The sequence below is a fragment of the Salvelinus alpinus genome, chromosome 14, assembly GCF_045679555.1.
Source record: "Salvelinus alpinus chromosome 14, SLU_Salpinus.1, whole genome shotgun sequence".
Taxonomy (NCBI): Eukaryota; Metazoa; Chordata; class Actinopteri; order Salmoniformes; family Salmonidae; genus Salvelinus; species Salvelinus alpinus.
The window spans coordinates 21934997-21949482 of NC_092099.1; the positions used below are offsets into that span (position 1 = coordinate 21934997).

Consider the following 14486-nt stretch of genomic DNA (forward strand, 5'->3'; position numbering starts at 1 on the left):
AACTTAAAATGGATTAAATTGTGATTGTGTGGCACTGGCCATCACACAATATCCCATAATGTCAAAGTGGAATTATGTTTTTAGAAATAAAACACACATAAAATAATGAAAAGCTGAAATGTCTTGAGTCCATAAGCATTCAACCCCTTTATTATGGTAAACCTAAATAATTTCAGGAGTAACAAAGTCACATAATATGTTTCATGGACTCCCTCTGTGTGAAATAATAGTGTGTAACATGATTTTTGTATGACTACCTCATCTCTGTACCCCACACATCTGTAAGGTCCCTCAGTTGAACATTGAATTTCAAACACAGATTCAACCACAAAAACCAGGGAAGATTGTCCAATGCCTCGCAAAGAAGGGCACCTATTGGTAGATGGGTAAAAAAAATAAGTAATATCCCTTTGAGAGTTTAATGGCTGTGATAGGAGAAAAATGAGGATGTACACTATATACACAAGTATGTGGACACCCCTTCAAATTAGTGGATTTGGCCATTTCAGCCACACCTTTTGCCGACAGGTTTATAAACTCTAGCACACAGCCATACAATCTCCATAGACAAACATTGGCAGTAGAATGGCCTTACTGAAGTGCTCAGTTACTTTCAACGTTGGACCGTCATAGGATGCCACCTTTCCAACAAGTCGTCATATTTCGGCCCTGCTAGAGCTTCCATGGTCAACTGTAAGTGCTGTTATTGTGAAGTGGAAATGCAGCCACGAAGTGGTGGGCCACACCAGCTCACAGAGCGAGAAGTGCTCTGTGAGTGACGCGTAAAAATCGTCTGTCCTCGGTTGTGCCAACTGTACAGTTTGGTGGAGGTTGAATAATGGTTTGGGGCTGTTTTTCAGGGTTTGGGCTAGGCCCCTTAGTTCCAGTGAAGGGAAATCTTAACGCTACAGCATACAATGACATTCTAGACGATGCTGTGCTTCCAACTATGTAGCAAAAGTTTGGGGAAGGCCTTTTCCTGTTTTAGCATGACAATGTCCCCGTGCACAAAGCGAGTTCCGCACAGAAATGGTTTGTCAAGATCGGTGTGGAAGAACTTGGCTAGCTTGCACAGAGCCCTGACCTCAACCCCATTGAACACCTTTGGGATCAATTGGAACGGCGACTGCGAGCCAGGTCTAATCACTCAACATCAGTGGAAGCACAGAATATAAATATTCCAAAACATGTATCTTGTTTGCAACAAGGCACTAAAGTAATACTGCAAAAAATGTGGCAAAGCAATTCACTTTTGAGTACAAAGTGTTATGTTTGGGGCAAATCCAGTACAACACATTACTGAGTATTACTTTCCATATTTTCAAGAATATTGTGGCTGCAACATATGGGTATGCTTGTAATCGTTAAAAACTGGGTAGTTTTCAATCTGCTTTCCACCAGACACTGGGAGATTAATTCACCTTTCAGCAGGTCAATAACCTAAAACACAAGGCCAAATATACACTGGCCAAAGTTAAAGTTTTGACTTAAATCTGCTTAAAAAATGTTGGCAAGACCTGAAAATTGTTTTGCCACTGCCAAATTTACCTGAATGTCAAGCTCTGAATATGTTCTTGGCCTAGAATAGTGGTAATGCACCGTCCTACTTCACAGTCACATATTCTGAAATTAATATTTCAATATTCAGTTGAACAGTTACATGGTTTATACCCCTAAGTTGGAAAAAGTTCAGGTTTTGCTTCAGTGCTGACATGCTATACATTTCACAACCAAGCCATATAGTTTGAAATTCAAGTTTCAAGTTGTAGAACTATTTGAGGGCCTCATTTATTCAAATGAGACTTTAGTATCTCAATACTGCCTAGGGACTGATGGAGACCTCCAACACATCTGCTATTCAGCAGCTGCTTGTGTGTGAACAGAAGGAGCCTGCAGCATAGACATACCCAAAACTTCTACAGGGAGACATTGTTAATGCATTGTCCTAGGGCCCTCTCCCTGGCTGCTTCATTGGTCCTGCCGCAGTCATCACATTCACAGACCCTCCAGCTAGCGGGACAGTGCGACTTAAATGTGAATCTGGCAGACCCTGACTCCATGGTTTCTTGTCGGCAGGAAATAATAAGGCGTAATGTTGCACAAGAACAAATCACATAGTTCTAAATGCAAGCCCTGCTGAGCCAAGGCGAGCACCTTTCAGAGACGCTTTTAAACCCATTATGAGAATAGACCACCTGGGAGCAGAAGGGGGTTACAGAAACATGGATTAAAAGAACAAAAAATGCAGTTGGGTAAGTCTCTTTAGAAAATATAGGCAGTATGTGCATAGAATACTCTTAATGAAGAACGACACAGCAACACGATGAGAGTATTGCAACTACAACCACCAACTTGAAACTGTAGAAATAGAGTATCAAAACCGGATCCCCATAGTCCTTAGATGAGTTCCTTGAACATAGCAAAAGCCAATGGCAACAAGCCAATATTCCTACTCGGTGCAAGGTATCCATCTTTGTGTATTTGTGTAAGTGTAGTATGAAAACCCCACAGGGACTTACATATGCAGGGCCAACAGCACACTGGCTTTAAAAATAAACGTTGGAAAAAAGTTATTTCCCTTTCATCTCATTCTCATACATTGTGAAAGTGTTTCTCCTGCTGTTCTTTACATTCCAAAAGGTGTTAGACGTGATGTGGCAACATCGGTTACTCTTCCAAGCATCTGGACAGGTTTGTGTGTTCGAGCCCCAGCAGCAGCTCCACTGCCTGAGGGCTGCTGCCGGGGGTAGATAAGAGGCTGAGGCAGAGCTAGGCAGGCCATCCTTTAGCCAGCTCATCTCCTGAGGGGAAGACCCCGGGCCTGCACTGTCAGGGTCCTACTAGTGTGGAGGGGGACCAAGCATTCTAAAATACACCACAAAACTTACTGGAAGCTAGCTGAGGCTAAAACTGGCATCATATGCATTACTGTTGCCAATTATAAAAACATGACAAAAGTCAACCCATAAAACCATTGAAAATACACTGTTGTATAAAGCAATGTTGATCAGATGCAGATGTATCGACTCCAAGCCCCGGGAATTTATAAATAGCTTATGCTGTTTTCCTTTTTTATAATAGCAAATAAAACTATATTGACGATGAATAAAACAGCTTTTAAAGCACTGAGGGACAGTATGCGTTAAGACAAAGCAATGTGCGCAACAATATGCTGCATGGAAAACCATTCTTGAGCCTTCACAAATTCCTCCCAACCTGGGACCACAGAGGCTTTATAAAATGCATACTTTCACCATGCAAAACAAGTAGCCAATCTGTGGTGAAACGTAATCGAGCAGTCATATTGCATGTATCACACATTACCTTTAAAGATATTAGCTCAACCCCCTGCTCCACTCGAGACTGCTCTTCTAAAGCCAAGGTATACTACACAACCCATTGCATCGCTCTTGCATGCATTAGAAAAGAGTGGGTTTAAACAGAGGTATGGGCCGCACTGCGACCTACCTGACCCATTTAAAAGATCATTGATTTAATATGTCAACTGCAGTCAAGAGAGGTTGGACTGTAATTCCATGGGAGCAAAGTAGAATTAATCCGACTCAATCCTTCAATTGCAGACAGCGACCCAACAGATTTGTGTTATTGATTAAACACTACCTGCACTCTTTAATTTAGAATCAACAGAGCTGCCCATGCATGCTGCTAGTTCCAACAGTGTTCTCATCTCCCACTGTGTTTAATGTGCAAAACTACAGTAAACATTTTTGCCCGAAGCTTGTGGCGAACTGGATATTGCGAACTGAATGCTAAAAAGATGGATGCTCCATAGGTAAACATAAAACTACTGGCATCAACAGTACATCAAACATTTTACTTGATTAGCTAAATGATTTGCTAAATGACACATACTGAACTGAACTATCTATGTTATGTAAATTGGGTGAATGGCAAAACACTGAAACACATGCTGCTTGATCAAATCAAATCAAATGTTACTTGTCACTTGTGCTGAATACAACAGGTGTAGACTTTACATTGAAATGCTTACAGTGGCTTGCGAAAGTATTCACCCCCCTTGGCATTTTACCTATTTTGTTGCCTTACAACATGGAATTAAAATAGATTTTTGGGGGGGTTTGTATCATTTGATTTATACAACATGCCTACCACTTTGAAGATGCAAAATATTTTTTATTGTGACACAAACAAGAAATAAGACAAAAACTTGAGTGTGAATAACTATTCACCCCCCCAAAGTCAATACTTTGTAGAGCCACCTTTTCCAGCAATTACAGCTGCAAGTATCTTGGGGTATGTCTCTATAAGCTTGACACATCTAGCCACTGGGATTTCTGGCCATTCTTCAAGGCAAAACTGCTCCAGCTCCCACAAGTTGGATGGGTTCCGCTGGTGTACAGCAATATTTAAGTAATACAACAGATTCTCCATTGGATTGAGGTCTGGGCTTTGACTAGGCCATTCCAAGACATTTAAATGTTTCCTCTTAAACCACTCGAGTGTTGCTTTAGCAGTATGCTTAGGGTCATTGTCCTGCTGGAAGGTGAACCTCCGTCCCAGTCTCAAATCTCTGGAAGACTGAAACCGGTTTCCCTCAAGAGTTTCCCTCTATTTAGCGCCATGCATCATTCCTTCAATTCTGACCAGTTTCCCAGTCCCTGCCGATGAAAAACATCTACACAACATGATACTGCCACCACCATGCTTCACAGTGGGGATGGTGTTCTCGAGGTGATGAGAGGTGTTGGTATTGCACCAGACATAACGTTTTCCTTGATGGCCAAAAAGTTCAATTTTAGTCTCATCTGACCAGAGTACCTTCTTCCGTATGTTTGGGGAGTCTCCCACATGCCTTTCGACGATCACCAAACGTGTTTGCTTATTTTTTTCTGGCCACTCTTCTGTAAAGCCCAGCTCTGTGGAGAGTACGGCTTTAAGTGGTCCGATGGACAGATACTCCAATCTCCGCTGTGGAGCTTTGCAGCTCCTTCAGGGTTATCCTCTCTTGGCAGGTTTGTGGTGGTGCCATATTCTTTCCATTTTTTAATAATGGATTTCATATATGGATTGGTGCTCCGTGGGGATGTTCAAAGTTTCTGATATTTTTTTATAACCCAACCCTGATCTGTACTACTCCAAAGCGCTGTCCCTGACCTGTTTGGAGAGCTCCTTGGTCTTCATGGTGCCCCTTGCTTAGTGGGTTGCAGACTCTGGGGCCTTTCAGAACAGGTGTATATATACTGAGATCACGTGACACTTAGATTGCACACTGGTGGACTTTATTTAACTAATTATGTGACTTCTGAAGGTAATTGGTTGCACCAGATCTTATTTAGGGGTTTAATAGCAAAGGGGGTGGATACATATGCATGCACCAATTTTCCGTTCATTTTTTTTTTTATTGTTTGAAACAAGTCATTTTTTTCATTTCACCTTACCAATTTGGACTATTTTGTGTATGTCCATTATATGAAATCCATATAAAAATCTATTTAAATTACAGGTTGTAATGCAACAAAATAGGAAAAACGCCAAGGGGGATGAATACTTTTGCCAGGCACTGTACGTACAAGCACTTAACCAACAATGCAGTTAAGAAAAATTTGTGTTAAGTAAAAAAATAAAAGTAACAAACAATTAAAGAGCAGCTGAAAAATAACAGAGTTATAGTGAATATGCATAGATAATAAACAGAGAGTAGCAGCAGTGGAAAAGAGGGGGGGGGGGGCAATGCAAATAGTCTGGGTAGCCATTTGATTAGCTGTTCAGGAATCTTATGGCTTGGGTGTAGAAGATGTTAAGAAGTCTTTTGGACCTAGACTTGGCACTCCGTGCGGTAGCAGAGAAGACACTCTATGACTAGGGTGGCTGGAGTCTTTGACAATTGTTAGGGTCTTCCTCTTACACCGCCTAGCATAGAGGTCCTGGATCGGGAAGCTTGGCCCCAGTGATGTACTGGGCCGTACACACTACCCTCTGTACCAGGGGGTATCATTTTGTCCATGTGGGAAAGGGCATTGTGGAGTGCAATAGAGATTGCATTATCTGTGGATCTGTTGGGGCGGTATGCAAATTGGAGTGGATCTAGGATTTCTGGGATAATGGTGTTGATGTGAGCCATGACCAGCCTTCCAAAGCATTTCTTGGCTAAAGATGTGAGTGCTACGGGTCGGAACTGGAAGGAAAGGTGGCCAAAGGGGGAATTGTATTTCGGGGTGACCAGTGAGATATACCTGCTGGAGTGCGTGCTACGGGTGGGTGCTGCTATGGTGACCAGTGAGCTGAGAAATGGTGGAGCTTTACCTAGCAAAGACTTATAGATGATCTGGAGCCAGTGGGTTTGGTGACGAATATGAAGCGAGGGCCAGCCAACGAGAGCAGGTTGCAGTGGTGGGTAGTATATGGGGCTTTGGTGACAAAACGGATGGCACTATGATAGACTGCATCCAATTTGCTGAGTAGAGTGTTGGAGGCTATTTTGTAAATTACATCGCTGAAGTCAAGGATCGGTAGGATAGTCAGTTTTACGAGGGTATGTTTGGCAGCATGATTGAAGGATGCTTTGTTGCGAAATAGGAAGCCGATTCTAGATTTAATTTTGGATTGGAGATGCTTAATGTGAGTCTGGAAGGACAGTTTCCAGTCTAACCAGACACCTAGGTATTTGTAGTTGTCCACATATTCTAAGTCAGAACCGTCCAGAGTAGTGATGCTGGGCGGGCGGGCAGATGTGGGCAGCGATCGGTTGAAGAGCATGCATTTCATTTTACTTGCATTTAAGAGCAGTTGGAGGCCACGGAAGGAGAGTTGTATGGCATTGAAGCTCGTCTGGAGGTCAGTTAACACATTGTCCAAAGAAGGGCCAGAAGTATACAAAATGGTGTCGTCTGCGTAGAGGTGGATCAGAGAATCACCAGCAGCAAGAGCGACATCATTGATGTATACAGAGAAAAGAGTCGGCCCGAGAATTGAACCCTGTGGCACCCCCATAGAGACTGCCAGAGGTCCGGATAACAGGCCCTCTGATTTGACACACTGAACTCTGTCTAAGAAGTAGTTGGTGAACCATGTGAGGCAGTCATTTGAGAAACCAAGGCTGTTGAGTCTGCCGATAACAATGTGGTGATTGACAGAGTCGAAAACCTTGGCCAGGTTGATGAATACACCTGCACAGTATTGTCTCTTATCGATGGAGGTTATGATATTGTTTAGGACCTTGAGCGTGGCTAAGGTGCACCCATGACCAACTCGGAAACCAGATTGCATAGCGGAGAAGGTACGGTGGGATTCGAAATGGTCGGTGATCTGTTTGTTAACTTGGCTTTCGAAGACCTTAGAAAGGCAGGGTAGGATAGATATAGGTCTGCAGCAGTTTGGGTCTAGAGTGTCTCCCCCTTTGAAGAGGGGGATGACCGCGGCAGCTTTCCAATCTTTGGGGATCTCAGACGATACGAAAGAGATGTTGAACAGGCTAGTAATAGGGGTTGCAACAATTTCTGCGGATAATTTTAGAAAGAGAGGGTCCAGATTGTCTAGCCTGGCTGATTTGTAGGGGTCCAGATTTTGCAGCTCTTTCAGAACATCAGCTATCTGGATTTGGGTGAAAGAGAAATGGGGGAGGCTTGGGCAAGTTTCTGTGGGCCAGGGTAAGGGTAGCCAGGTGGAAAGCATGGCCAGCCGTAGAAAAATGCTAAATTATCATGGATTTATCGGTGGTGACAGTGTGTCCTAGCCTCAGTGCAGTGGGCAGCTGGGAGGAGGTGCTCTTATTCTCCATGGACTTTACAGTGTCCCAGAACTTTTTGGAGCTTGTGCTACAGGATGCAAATTTCTGTTTGAAAAAGCTAGCCTTTGCTTTCCTAACTGCCTGTGTATATTGGTTCATAACTTCCCTGAAAAGTTGCGTATCGCGGGGGCTATTCGATGCTAATGCAGTACGCCACAGGATGTTTTTGTGCTGGTCAAGGGCAGTCAGGTGTTCCTGGATCTACATTTGTTGAATGGGGCATGCTTATTTAAGATGGTGAGGAAAGCACTTTTAAAGAATAACCAGGCATCCTCTACTGTCGGAATGAGGTCAATATCCTTCCAGGATACCCGGGCCAGGTCGATTAGAGAGGCCTCCTCGCTGAAGTGTTTAGAATGTTTAGAAGTTTAATCAGCTAAAGATTGACATTGTGGCTTTTCTACATCACTTGACATCAATAACAGAGCAACATATAGGCCACCTGAAATCACTTTAGTCTTTTTCTATAATTTTTTCTGTCCGGCATCTAAACCAATGTCATGTGTAGGCCTATACGTGTACGTGTGTATATTTTCTTTCATCAAATGTTCCTTGACAGTAATTTCTACTCTTCTTGGTATGGCTAGTCCTAGGTCCATTGCCTGGTCCTACGTCCTATGCCTGATGCTAGGTCCTACAAGATAATGTGCATTGACGATTTTTTTCTACATTCTAATTCGTACTTGCAAATCAGAACTTCAGTTCTGTATTGAAATCTGTATAGGTCTACAGGTCCTACAGCGACTTTAAAGTTTAGTGTACGGACAGGCAGACGCCCAACTCAATCTGCATTGGGGTTATCTTTTTTTCAGTCAGCAAGCAGGCTAGCTTTGACAGAGTGTGGCCTTACAGTGAACTGTGTGAGCAAACACAACTTCAACTGATTTTCAACTTGTCTTGATTTGAACGTTAGCTTCAAAATAGGCACGAGCCCTAATAGAATCCTTGAAACATCAAAGGGGATGGTAGATGTGAGGCTGGACAAAGGACAACTTAGTTCAAGGTCTTAACATATTTACTTGCCTTAGCAGAATTTACTAATGAATATCTCAGACAGTGTTTTTTATGTATCAGTTAAACTAGTGAAATATATTGTGCTTATGGCAAGTTAGCACAATGTCAAAAAGAAGCACAAAAACACTGAAAGGGCCACTTTGCCACCAGGAGTAAACCTTACAGTGCATTTGTCACTGACAGATATAACATACAAGATAACCTTGCCTATGTCTTGTTTATTTGTTGTGACACAATACCTTCGAAGCTCACGTGGCCAGTAAACAGTATATCAAAACATCTGGTATATCAATCCAACATAAAGTGTGCCCTTCAGTTTTGAGAAGGTCATATGCTGTACAAGAGATCTATTTGGGACCTTGAGACCTTTGAAGTGAGCAGCTATTTAAATGTGTATATCAATTACTGTCACCCCTGTTCACCATGCAGGCACTCCTAGAACTGGATTTATGCAGAACATTTGGCTCTATGGGGCATATTATGCATAATACCGTGCTAAGGAAAACAGAAACATGGATAACTTGATAAATAGTAAATCAATCACGGATCTATTCAAAGTGCTGCTTTGGACAATTGCTTGAAGTTTTTAGATTTGTTAATCAATAATGTATTTCCCAACCAGAGTAATTTTTTAAGTTAAAATAAAAAGCATATGGAAAACAGCCTGCATATCTTAAAGGAACATTCGTTTTTTTTACAACCAAATCTCAATTCTTTATGTAAAGAGATGTAATAGAATAATCCAGACACGTTTTCTTACAATTTCACTTGTTTTGAGAAACCTACCCCAACCAGGGATTAATTTCCTCATCCTAGTTGTGCAGTACGGCGGCTCTGAAGAAAACATGATCAAAGGCTCCAAAAACACCAAATATGTCCTTTTAGAAACTGAAAAGCTAATAGTATAGTGATACAGTTCTTTAGATGTTGTACACATGAAATTGTGTCATTCCAAACTTTATCCGCAATGTTATATTCCATATTGTTGAAACTTCAGCGATTCCTCTCCATCCATTCTACAGGTAACTGCAAAAATAAAGGAAACACTTGAGTAAATGAGGGACACAAAGTATATAGAAAGCAGGTGCTTCCACACAGGAATTGCCAGACACTTGTAGAATCCATGCCAAGGCGCATTAAAGCTGTTCTGGCAGCTCGTGGTAGCCCAACACCCTATTAAGATACTTTATGTTGGTGTTTCCATTATTTTGGCAGTTAACTGTAGCAGCAGGCTACACAGAGAATGGAACAGCTGGATAGTGAAAACAGCTATAGTCACACAAAATGGAATACGACGTTGCGGATAAAGTTCGGAATGACAATTTCATGTGTACAACATCTAAACACCTGCATCACTATGCTCGGAACATTTCCGTTTCTAAAAGGATGTATTTTCGTGTTTTTAGAGTATTTTGTAATGTTTTTTAGAGCCCCTGTATTACACAACAAGACTGAGGAAATTCATCGCTGATCAGGGTCAGTTCCTCAAAAACAAGTGAAATTGCCCAAAAAATAAGTAATTGGATGCTATTTACATCAAAAATTTTGATTTGGTTGTAAAAAAGCTACCTTATGTAATTGTACTATCAAAGACTTGAGATGACTGAGCAATATGCATTAAGACAAAAAGCAACAAAACATTTTAGGTCAAAATAAGACCAGTATTCTCATGGAAGGAAAAATATGTACATTAGATGGAGGGATTGATAGAGGGAGCTGAAAAGATGTTCAAACCAACAGGGACTCTGGATCATCTGTTCGGCCCATTGCCGATGTTACTGCATGGTACATTGCATACTGTGACAAATAAACATTGCTATTTCATTTGACAGTCAAGGTGAAGTCATATCTATCACAGACTTTTAAACTCCAAGGCCACTAAGAAAACAGACAGGGACAAATAACTGTGCAGCTTAACCACCCAGAGTGAATCCACTGCATCAGTGTAGAAGTCCAGTGTAGAATATAATAGTCCTCAGTTTCAGGTCATTGGGTTTCACAGAAAGCTAGACCAGCTGAATAAGTCAGAATGTAATAATTTATACATTGTGTCCATGTTCTGAATCAAGGCCATGCAGAATGTGTATAGCAGCACCAATTGTGTAAGATTTCACTAGGCAGCATCATTTTCTTGAGGACTAATGGTTCAAATGAGCAGTCCTCATTTTAGATGGTTAACTCTCTCCTTCAGCAATTTGACATAGGACTCATTTTGCAGCGATATTTAATTGCCAGCAATATTCCTTACCCTAGGTTCTCATTAGCCAACAGCTTAATTCTGTAGCTCACTACTTTAATTGATTTGATAATCTAGAACTGGTGTAGGGTTTCACAAAACATTGCAATTGATCAAATATAATTCACATCATGATTAAGGATAATGAACTTGCTTTCTATTCATGATGTTGTCAATTAGTTGCAAACCACAAAGCAAGCGCACATCTCATTTTTCCTTTACAGAGACAACACTAGCTAAAACAAGATTTTAATCAGTTAGATGACAATAAATATGTGCCATCAAAATATTGTCATCAATATTTTAGATTGTTAGCTCCAAAAGAACAGGAAAGAATCATGAGGGCAGCTGGCAAGCCAACAAGTAGAAAAGCTCATAATAATGTTAATTTGTGAAGATGAGCCAAGTTTGACAGACCACTCACTCACGATTGGCAGACCACTCACTCAAGTAGATTACAAATCTGTTTCAAGTAATACAACTCGAACAATTGCTCAAAGTGTGTCTGTAACATGTGTAACATGCAACCAAGCACAAAAGATGCCTGTTTTCCAGTACTGCTGAAAATATTCCTTCCATTTCCTTTTGTTTATAAGCATTGATCTCTAAAGGCAGAATGGGTAAAAGCAATATGGTAGAAACTCAATTTACATTATTTTAACATCATAGAGGGACCAGCAGGGAAAGAGTGACTTACCACCATATTGCTATTACCTGCAAAGTTGAATCTACTGGAGAGTATTTGTATACATTGTACAGCCCGGAACTCCAACCTTGGTCGTAGACGCACCACATCCAGACCACCAAGTAAGACAGTATTAACACTTTGAGCTAAAGCCTTGTGCAAGCCGACAGCTGGCCTCAGATCTTGGACCTGCAGATTTAACCTTGGCAGCCATCAATCTGAATAACAGGGTAACCTACACCTAATGGGTATGATCGACCAGCAATGAGAAAATACTAATTTATTCATAGCGTGAAGTGGGAGCCTTGCCTGGGCTCTGTCTGTGAGGCAGCCTTGCCAGAGTGATTAGCATCCATCCCAGTCTATTACCTCAGACAGACAGATTGAGCTCTGACAGACGAAGGAGACAATCAAGGGAGCACAAAATTGAGATGGGAAAAAGGGATGGAGAAATAAGACAAGATAGCCCCCCTAAACAAATAACACAATTTAGACACTGTCTACGATGCTAGAATTTTCTAAGATCAAATGGGATCAAAAAGCTTGATGAGATCAGACATCAAACAATTCATCAAACGATGTACTGTATCTCATGTGAGAAAGATGCATGAGATATATTTGCAACAGACGTCACAGAAAGATGCAACATCCGAGACAGAGATCTGTTGTGTTGATATACCAACACATGCACAGACTGAGGTGGTTTGAGGTGAGAAGAAAACATAGGAAGGATGTCTTTAATAAGAGTAAACTAACATGAATGATCAATGACCTGGACTAACCTGTTCCCCTGCACATTGACTCAGTACCGGTACCCCCTGTATATAGCCTCGTTATTGTTATGTCATTTTCTTGTGCTACTTTTTGTTTTTTGTTTTTTTACTTTCGTTTATTTAGTAATTATTTTCTTAACTCTATTTCTTTATCTGCATTGTTGGTTAAGGGCTTGTAAGTAAGCATTTCACGGTAAGGTATACTACACCTACCTGTTGTATTCGGCGCACGTGACAAATACATTTGGATTTGATTTGAATTATTAAAGTTGAAATTATGTGCGTTATTTAGGCCTACGTATGCATACAGTATCATCATCATCATCATCATAAATGATCTTTTCAGCATAACCTCCTTTAAGGCTAAATGTTCAGGAGGTCCACAAGGCACTCTTCAATTAAGGCTGAACCTTCTGCAGTCCATAATATTTTTGAAAAAGGTTTGAAAGAAACCCTCAGCCTTGCAGCCTTAATCAACTACATTCACAGGCAAAACAAAGCAGTTATTTAACAGCAAGAGGAAATCTGAATGAATCACAAAGCTTTCATCTAAATTGGGCACTGTATGAGAATATACAGTGAGGGAAAAAAGTATTTGATCCCCTGCTGATTTTGTTCGTTTGCCCACTGACAATGAAATGATCAGTCTGTAATTTTAATGGTAGGTTTATTTGAACAGTGAGAGACAGAATATCAACAAAAAAATCCAGAAAAACGCATGTCAAAAATGTTATAAATTGATTTGCATTTTAATGAGGGAAATAAGTATTTGACCCCTCTGCAAAACATGACTTAGTACTTGGTGGCAAAACCCTTGTTGGCAATCACAGGGGTCAGATGTTTCTTGTAGTTGGCCACCAGGTTTGCACACATCTCAGGAGGGATTTTGTCCCACTCCTCTTTGCAGATTTTCTTCAAGTCATTAAGGTTTCGAGGCTGACGTTTGGCAACTCGAACCTTCAGCTCCCTCCACAGATTTTCTATGGGATTAAGGTCTGGGGACTGGCTAGGCCACTCCAGGACCTTAATGTGCTTTTTCTTGAGCCACTCCTTTGTTGCCTTGGCCGTGTGTTTTGGGTCATTGTCATGCTGGAATACCCATCCACGACCCATTTTCAATACCCTGGCTGAGGGAAGGAGGTTTTCACCCAAGATTTGACGGTACATGGCCCCGTCCATCGTCCCTTTGATGCGGTGAAGTTGTCCTGTCCCTTTAGCAGAAAAACACCCCCAAAGCATAATGTTTCCACCTCCATGTTTGACGGTGGGGATGGTTTCTTGGGGTCATAGGCAGCATTCCTCCTCCTCCAAACACGGCAAGTTGAGTTGATGCCAAAGAACTCCATTTTGGTCTCATCTGACCACAACACGTTCACCCAGTTGTCCTCTGAATCATTCAGATGTTCATTGGCAAACTTCAGACGGGCATGTATATGTGCTTTCTTGAGCAGGGGGACCTTGCGGGCGCTGCAGGATTTCAGTCCTTCACGGCGTAGTGTGTTACCAATTGTTTTCTTGGTGACTATGGTCCCAGCTGCCTTGAGATCATTGACAAGATCCTCCTGTGTAGTTCTGGGCTGATTCCTCACCATTCTCATGATCATTGCAACTCCACGAGGTGAGATCTTACATGGAGCCCTAGGCCAAGGGAGTTTGACAGTTCTTTTGTGTTTCTTCCATTTGCGAATAATCGCACCAACTGTTGTCACCTACTCACCAAACTGCTTGGCAATGGTCTTGTAGCCCATTCCAGCCTTGTGTAGATCTACAATCTTGTCCCTGACATCCTTGGAGAGCTCTTTGGTCTTGGCCATGGTGGAGAGTTTGGAATCTGATTGATTGATTGCTTCTGTGGACAGGTGTCTTTTATACAGGTAAGAAACTGAGATTAGGAGCACTCCCTTTAAGAGTGTGCTCCTAATCTCAGCTCGTTACCTGTATGAAAGACACCTGGGAGCCAGAAATCTTTCTGATTGAGAGGGGGTCAAATACTTATTTCCCTTATTAAAA

The 14486-nt window shown here is 41.6% G+C and overlaps 1 protein-coding gene across 2 annotated transcripts in view; it reads right to left on the reverse strand.

The window, feature by feature from the left end:
- LOC139539166 (PTB domain-containing engulfment adapter protein 1) overlaps positions 1-14486 on the reverse strand; it is a 172450-nt gene that overhangs the window by 75680 nt on the left and 82284 nt on the right. The gene's annotated exons all lie outside the window — the stretch shown is intronic.